Source organism: Saccostrea cucullata, unplaced genomic scaffold (genome assembly GCF_032062105.1).
Source record: "Saccostrea cucullata isolate Sc308-1 unplaced genomic scaffold, CSIRO_AGI_Scuc_v1 ctg10771, whole genome shotgun sequence".
Classification (NCBI taxonomy): Eukaryota; Metazoa; Mollusca; class Bivalvia; order Ostreida; family Ostreidae; genus Saccostrea; species Saccostrea cuccullata.
In genome coordinates, this window is record NW_026923047.1 from 12402 (window position 1) to 20518 (window position 8117).

Here is an 8117-nt window from a genome sequence, read left to right on the forward strand (position 1 = left end):
AAACAAAGGAGATATAGCCATTAAAAGTTTCAGCCAATCAGATTGCAGCACACGTGCATGCGCGTAATTTCTTGAAATTTTTTGTACATCATATTGTACTATAATCTAATACATGACTATGTTTTAAATTTCAAAGCATTTCTTCAAAAAATAAAGGAGATATAGCTATTTAAATTTTCAGCCAATCAGATTGCAGCGCACGTGCATGCGCGTAATTTCATGAAATATTTTCCATATTATATTGTAGGATATCCTAATTCATGACAATGTTAAAAATTTCAAAGAATTTCGTCGGAAAAAAAAGAGATATTGAGATTTTAGTTTCAGCCAATCAGATTGCAGCGCACGTGCATGCGCATGAGTTCATGCTAATTTGACAGTGTCATATTATTAACACTTTTAACATATCCTTATGTAATGAGTTTCAAAGCATTCTATCAAAAAATGTAAAAGTTATAGCTATAATAAGTATATCAGTCAATTCACTTATTTCACGCGCACGCACGTGCAGGCGTATGCGCGCAAAATGACCTTCGTTCCGCACACCTACACTACATACCTATTAACCCTAAAAAGGTTTTAGCTCAGTTGGGTGAACAGTTTCTGAGAACACTCGCGGACAAAAAAGTACCGGAGAACAAATAAGAAAAAAAATAATAATAATAAGAAACAGAGTAAAAACAATATGTTCCCAAACTCCGTTTGGGGAACATAATTAATTCAGATTGAATACTACATCAAGTACATGGTACTTTTTAATTATAACTGCTTAGTAGATTTTACAGACTCTCACATTCAAACAAACAAGCAGTCTAACATTATCAAGCGTATAAACATACAAGGCCTCAGACTCTCCGATTCTCCATAACGAGTCATTAATTTGACGAGACACCACGAGTGGCTCTGCACGCGTTCCCCTGGGCGGGTCGGCGGCGGTGCTCAGTCTATCGGTTCTTCGTCCTCGTGCCTCTGACGATACTCCTGAAGTGTTTTCTGAATCGTGTCTTTGGAGTATTTGCATTTAGGTGAATTACACGCACATGTAAATTGCTTCCACTTAATAATCCAGAATTTCTCTCCGTAATCGAATCTGAAACATAGAAGTGAGGCTCTGATGTGAAATGTTTCATACTGTAACCTCTGACAAGTTCTACAAACCCTGTCCACTGGCATTAGTGTTAGAGCTAGCAGAGAGCTAGGCTTAAACATACATGCCATATGTCAATCAACAATCTTCTTCATGAAGTACTGTAATACAAATGCACCTTGCAAATACAATGTACTCACCAGTTACATTTTTTTTTTGAATTTGCACATCTAACATTTTTGTGACCAAAAAGATGTGCAGTGATAACTGACAAAACTGTACAAGCTTATTATGGTCAATTTATACCTGGTGCATTTAATTACACAACATGTCACTATGACATTAATATGGACATTATAGTCCTAAAGTACTGTGTCTACACATCTAAATTAAGCAAACTATCTCTTGGGATAGCAAATCAAATCAAATAATTTTTTTAATACAAGTCCCATAGCTATAGTTAACAAATTTTACAATACATTTACTGAAAGGGCATATTAACATAACAATTGCAAAAATTCATTGGTTTCATGACAACCTCATTATCATAGTCCAATCTCAATAACTGGATCATCACAATGCAAAATTACTGCAGCACTTAACTGCTCCGTTCTTGCCCCCAAAATATTCTTTTTGTCAAAAATAATTACAGAACGGCATTTTACGTCCCTAACTGTGCCAATTAAAAACTGCGAGATTCTCTCCGCTGCTATGATACTGTACCAATTAGAAATCGTCACCCTCAGTAACTGCGGACTGATAGCTGGCGGAGAACGAGATAAAATCAATAACGTCACTGAGTGGACTCAACCTTCAATGGTTGACGAGAGCTAGATCTATGTCCTAAGCAGTAATGACAAAATCTATATATCTTTCTCACCACCAAATTAATTATTTATTGACCTCCATCTTTGTCATTGTGTTTACATGTTGATCTCTCCAGAGATGCTGGGATTGATCCACTGTTGCTCTCTCTTCACAACCAGAGAGCTTGCCCTTTCCAAGTACCAACATCCAAATCACCTAACAGAAATTAGCACCTTCTAACCATACTGTAATACAGTGAAATTACTGCATTCCTTTAAATCCCAAAGTAAAATGACTATATATAGTTGACTGCCTCTTTTATTTTAATATATATTTTTGCAGATTTCTTTTGCTTTTGTTTTCAACTACATTGTAATATCAAGTATTGTTAAACATGCACATACCATTCCAAATATATATAATTCTCTTTTCTTATGAACTTCAAAACACTTGATATCTTTGAAATGATCTAGCTGCTGTAAATTGCAAAAGGATCCAAAAAGAAAAACATCAATCAATCGTTTTAAAAACAGAAAAATTAAACTACCTGTGGTGTTCTTATATCACTTTCATTATATCCAACAATACTTTGATCAAAGTCTAGTTTGCTAGTAAATATGTGAGAAAAACAATTAAAGCTGCCCTAAAAATGACTTTCATAGTCTACGGGTAAGTATATGTAGCTACAAATCATTATTAAAACAATGACATTTTCTCAATCAATGACCTTTATGGATTGAGCACAGCAAAAACATTATTTTTATGAAAAACACAAAACCTTTAAGATAAAAGGCATTCTTTTACATTTACATTTGCAAATATCTTTCTTAGATGAACCCACTGAAGAGAAAATATGTTCAATTCTGTATGAATCTTATTTGGGGGTCAGAGGTCATAGCACAACCTGAATCACAGAGCGAGGTGATATTTTGTCTACATATTTCTGTCAGGGTGAAACCTGTTTTGCAATATTACTAAGTTAATAACGATGAAAAAGATAAAATGATGAACAATATGGATATTTTTCAATCACAGGATGTAAAATAAATCTTCTTTCGATATGAAGATTTTGTACACTATAATTAGCCTAACACCGCACTTACCTTTTTAACCTGAAATTTCTTCGAGTTATGTAAACTAAATACCAGGCGATACCACCGCTTTTGACTTCAAATATTTTAAGAACTTATGAAATAGTTAGATTATTCTCAACAGCGATCATTGTTCTTTCACTTTATACAGATATTTCCTGAATGGGACATCTAAACATAAATGTAAACATTCAAATGTTGGAGCAATGTTAACTTTCTAGACCCAACTTCTAGGTCATTGCGTGTCACAACATAGCAACACGGCGGCCCGTTTTTGTAATAAATGCAGTTTCACTCGAAATTTATTCATCTCAAATGTAAATATAAGTAATAAACAACAATGTTTTAAAGTTCACTGGGAAATGAACTTTTAGTTGGTACGTGATCAAATCTACTGAGAAGCCCTTCGGGCTTCACAGGATCTGATTACCGGGTACACGACCAACTAAAAGTTCATTTCCCAGAGAATGTTTTAACATTGTTGTTTATTTCTTAAATAATGATCATGAAATTATACGTGGGGGGGTTGCACTGGCCCTGGATCCACCTTTGTAGGTACATGTAATGTCTTTTACACAATCATTTTATTAAGTAAGCTAGACTTTATTAATATACATGTGAACATTTTTCTTTTTGAATTGATTTGTTACTTAGTGTTGCCTTCTGTAGTATAGTACTTTTTATAGTGTTGATTCGTTACTAGATTGCTATCATCATCAATATGTGTCTCATACCATGTTCAATAAAAATATTTAAAACAGCTTCCTTGAAACTGAATGTAAAAGTAGGAAACATCATTTTCAAATGAAAGGTCAAGGTCACCATCAAAAAGCTTTGACATTTTAAAAATTTTTGAAAAACATTTAAAACTATTATTTTGTTGTTGTTGTAAAATCCATTTTAAGTGTGTTAATTCAGAGAGATAGACATGACAAACATTCCCTATATCTGGGTTATCCTTGGGGGGCCTAATGTTTACAGGAGCTATAAATCTTACTTTGAAGAAGTTCTGTAAGCTATTAAAGCTGTCTCATCACATTTTTGACATTTTTAAAAATCCCAGAAAAACAAATCATTAGCAATGTAATAACCATCAGTAACCTTTCATAACAAAAGAGACCAGACTCAGGTATTTGTTCTTGCTCTGCGATGTTTCATAAAATTTTCCGAGTCTTTTATGCCCGATTCTTCCTTCTCCAGAAGTGACTGTAAATTTCCACCTTAGTCTTACCTTGAAGCTTTTAATGCCAATCAAGAAGCAAACATATTAGATGTAACGACTAGTTGCCATGGCGATATTATATGCATAAAAGACACTCAAATGTCAAACAACGTTCTGATGGGGGAAATGAATCTGACACATTTAATAATTTGTAGTTTGTTAGCTTTACTCATTATACTGCATCACCAGCTTTCTAATAAACTAACTTTTTTTTCTTCTTTCACTGACAAAGACTTTTTTTTGTAGAACAAAGCAATTTCTGCAGAGAAATAAATTCCAATATGCACTAAAGGCTGAGGCATTCTTCAGTGACTGGGTAGAAAATGAAATGGAAACAAATGAAAACTTACTCTTGAAAATTAATTTCTTTAATAGCTATTCTGCCATTTGATTCTGCTGAAAATTATCTTCAAAGTCAATCAGCATTATTGGGGATTTATTCAACAAGAGCAAGTTGTCCAAAAAACACATTATTAACGTGAGATAATTGTCATCAAGGGAATTTTACAATATTCACTGCCATTAAATAATTGAAGCACTTTTTCCAACCAATCTGAAAGCAGTCTGTATATTTTTCAATGCAATTAGAAAGCAATCCATATAAATGGTAGTACATGTATACTTAAAATAGAATTAAATAAGCACTACAGGTGTTGGCTGGTTTACAATTTTTCTGCACATAACTGGTACATGTAAATATTATCTTGAGCCTGATTACTACATTAAACTTTCAAAATCATTTGAGGATCAGTAGCAAATTTTCCACTATGCAATATTAATTTCAAATTAAAAGATACATGTACTGAATAAAATTAACTTTAAGTAAAGCTTTTGAGGACTTGGGCACGTTAACAGTATTATTTCATGACCCATACAAAGTTACTAATAACCTTTAGCTATTCAAATGTAAGCAAAAACTGCACTAAGTAATAAATTCTGTGGAAATCATCTTCTCATTTCTTTCCTTTGTTACATAAACTAGTATAGTTGTAGAGACTACACCTTTCTCAATCATCAACTCACAATCTTCCAAATGAAAAAGCATATTGATAAAGATATTTCGAATATATCTATGAAACACAAGATACTTTTGGCCAGCTTTTACAAAAGACCTTGTATGCACTTTGCCAGAAATTGGCCAAATAAGACAATTCTCTGGATTACACATTTTAAGAATAATCACAATTCATCTGAGATGAACAAGGCACATTTTGAAGAAACAAGACAAAAAATAACCGAACAAAACACAAATGTGCAAGACACAATACAAGTGAACAAAATCAGCCTGATTAAAAAATAAAATATAATAACTGAACAAGACCAGAGTGACATACAACAAAACACAACTGAAAAAACAAAACCTGAACAAAGAACAACTAAACACAACAGAACAACACTTACCCCAACTCCTCTTCTGCCTTGATCTCCCTAGAGGAGAAGAAACAGATGCGAGGGAATCGTAAATCTTGGTGGTCCACAAACACTTTTACTGGAATGATGTTAGGCTCACACAGGTGGTTTATAAAACGACTAATATTTCCATATCTTCTGGCATCTATACAGTATGTGTCTCCATCCTACAGGAGTATATAGATTGAGGTAAAATACATAAATAAATTATTGAAATAAAGTGTTGACTTCTTCATACTTTGTATATACTAGAAAGAAATCTCTTATACAAGACTTTAATGCATAAGTATTTTTTCTACAATATGGAAATGGTAAATTATTTTTTATAAGGGAAAATGTTTTTTGTGAGAAAGGTTTTGGGTAACTTTGCATGTGATACAAATTCACGACTACTGAATATCATAATTTAACATGGTTATAATGATATTGACTTTTCTTTAACATGTTAACATTTTCTTCCCTGCAGCATCTTTTTTTTCTTATTATATTGAAGAAAATCCGAGGGAATACACACCCTATTATCGAGATCAAACAGATAGGAATCATCTTCTCTTCCATCCGCCTCCGAGTCCGATATCAGCTCTCCTATATACCTGTAAACAGTCACAGTCAAAAAGTCAATATAGTATAGAGCTCTCCATATCAATTTTCTTCGAAAAGCATGCATCTTTAACTGAACATAATTCTAGTTTTGGGCAGTAATTTCATATGCATATATAGAAAACAATTACAAGTACTGCAATAAATTTCAATCTAATGTTTATCAATTTAAACACTGATAAAATGACTTCTAGGTAATTTTAACAAAATCAATGGTTTTGGAATATTTAGCTATGACTTCAACTGCTAAAATGGTCATAGTATGTAAATGCTACATGCATATATTGGCCTAAATATCTGAATCTACCACATCAAAGTCAGTGTGCACATAAATCAGTTCAGACAATTGTAGCATTAAGATGGGCAGATAGGATAATCACTCTGACCAAATTCTTTGTAATTATTATTCGTTCACAGTTATAACCACTCAGATAAATCAAAGACGTGTATTTCTTTTAGTTTTCTAAGAGGAGATGAATTTCTAGTAAGCTCCAAGGAATTTTTTTTTTTTTGATAAGCTACTTACTCTCCAAAGAAGATGCCATACCGGTAAGAAAATAACATGCAACTTTTATATGCCTTTCAGAATAATTCACAACTTACTCATGTATGAAGATAGCTGCAGATCTGTAGATTTATGGTTTTATATATTTGTCTTTGACCATAACGCTACAGATCCAGTAGTGCAAAAAGGTGCAATTTACGGCGCAATATTTTTTGCGCTCTTTTGGGGAGAATTTCCCCACATTCCAGCATCGTTCAATCAACTACCTTTCACTCCCTAATTCTAGACACATTATTTAACTAATCTGTATAATTATTCTATCCATCTCCCAACCCTATATAGTTGTCTCTACAAGTGATAAACTCGCTTGATTAAAATTATTTTGTTAGATTACTGAAAATTCACTTCCAGCGAGTTTATTGCCTCTAGAGACAATCATAAATGGTTGGAAAGTGGATAAACTATACATATTGGCTACAGAATGTGTCTAGAATTAGGAAGTGAAAGGTAGTTGATTGACCAATGCTAGAAAGTGGAGAAATTCTCCCCAAAAGGAGCGCAAAAAATATTGTGCCGTAAATTGCACCTTTTTTGCACTACAGGATCTGTAGCGTTATGGTCAATGACAAATATATAAAACCATAATGCTACAGATCTGCAGCTAGTATGAAGATAACACACTACTAGCTCATAGAGCAAGATGCCTTTGGGAAATTAAAAACTACTTGCTCAGAGATGAAGATAGCTTTAGGAATATCATGCTATTCACAGATGAAGATGCTATTAGGATTAATAAACTACATACTAGCAGATGAAGAGTGTTTTGGGAATTAACATGCTACTTACTTCCAAGTAAAGGTGCCATTAAGGTTATATGTTATTTTTTAGCAGATGAAGATGTTATTAGGATTAATATGCTACTTACTCGCAGATGAAGATGCCTTTAGGAATGTCTAGCAGAGTCTTCACTCCCCAACCTCGACCATCTGTCTTTACTAGCTGTAGGCGACATCTACAAGACAAAACAACCGTAAACCATAAGAACATTTCACAACAAGAGGCCCAAGGGCCTTGAATCGCTCTTCTGATAAATTGTACAATCTATCACTTCTATTAGAAGCCTCCAATTCTATTAGAATCATAAGACCCAAAATGCATCAACTTACAAAGTTTGATAATATTTAGCCAGTTAAGACTGAAGATATTATAATATAATTATAAAATACCATAAGTAGGTCACAGTGACCTACCTTTTGATTGAAATTTTCCAAGGACTCAAGATACATTAATTGACAAACACTGATGATTCTAATTAAATAAGTACCTGAGATATTCAAAAGTAGGTCACCATGACCTACTTTTTGGTCAACATTCTCTGAAAACCCAAGATGCATC

General features: G+C 33.3%; 1 long non-coding RNA gene across 1 annotated transcript; it reads right to left on the reverse strand.

Annotated features, from left to right (window-relative positions):
- Positions 1-719: 719 nt before the first annotated feature.
- On the reverse strand, positions 720-7734 carry LOC134263013 (uncharacterized). Its single transcript, XR_009991167.1, has 4 exons — positions 7648-7734; positions 6132-6210; positions 5609-5784; positions 720-1090 (listed from the first exon to the last, which is right to left on the reverse strand). It is a non-coding gene; the product is annotated as an uncharacterized LOC134263013 (long non-coding RNA).
- Between the last annotated feature and the right edge of the window lie 383 nt (positions 7735-8117).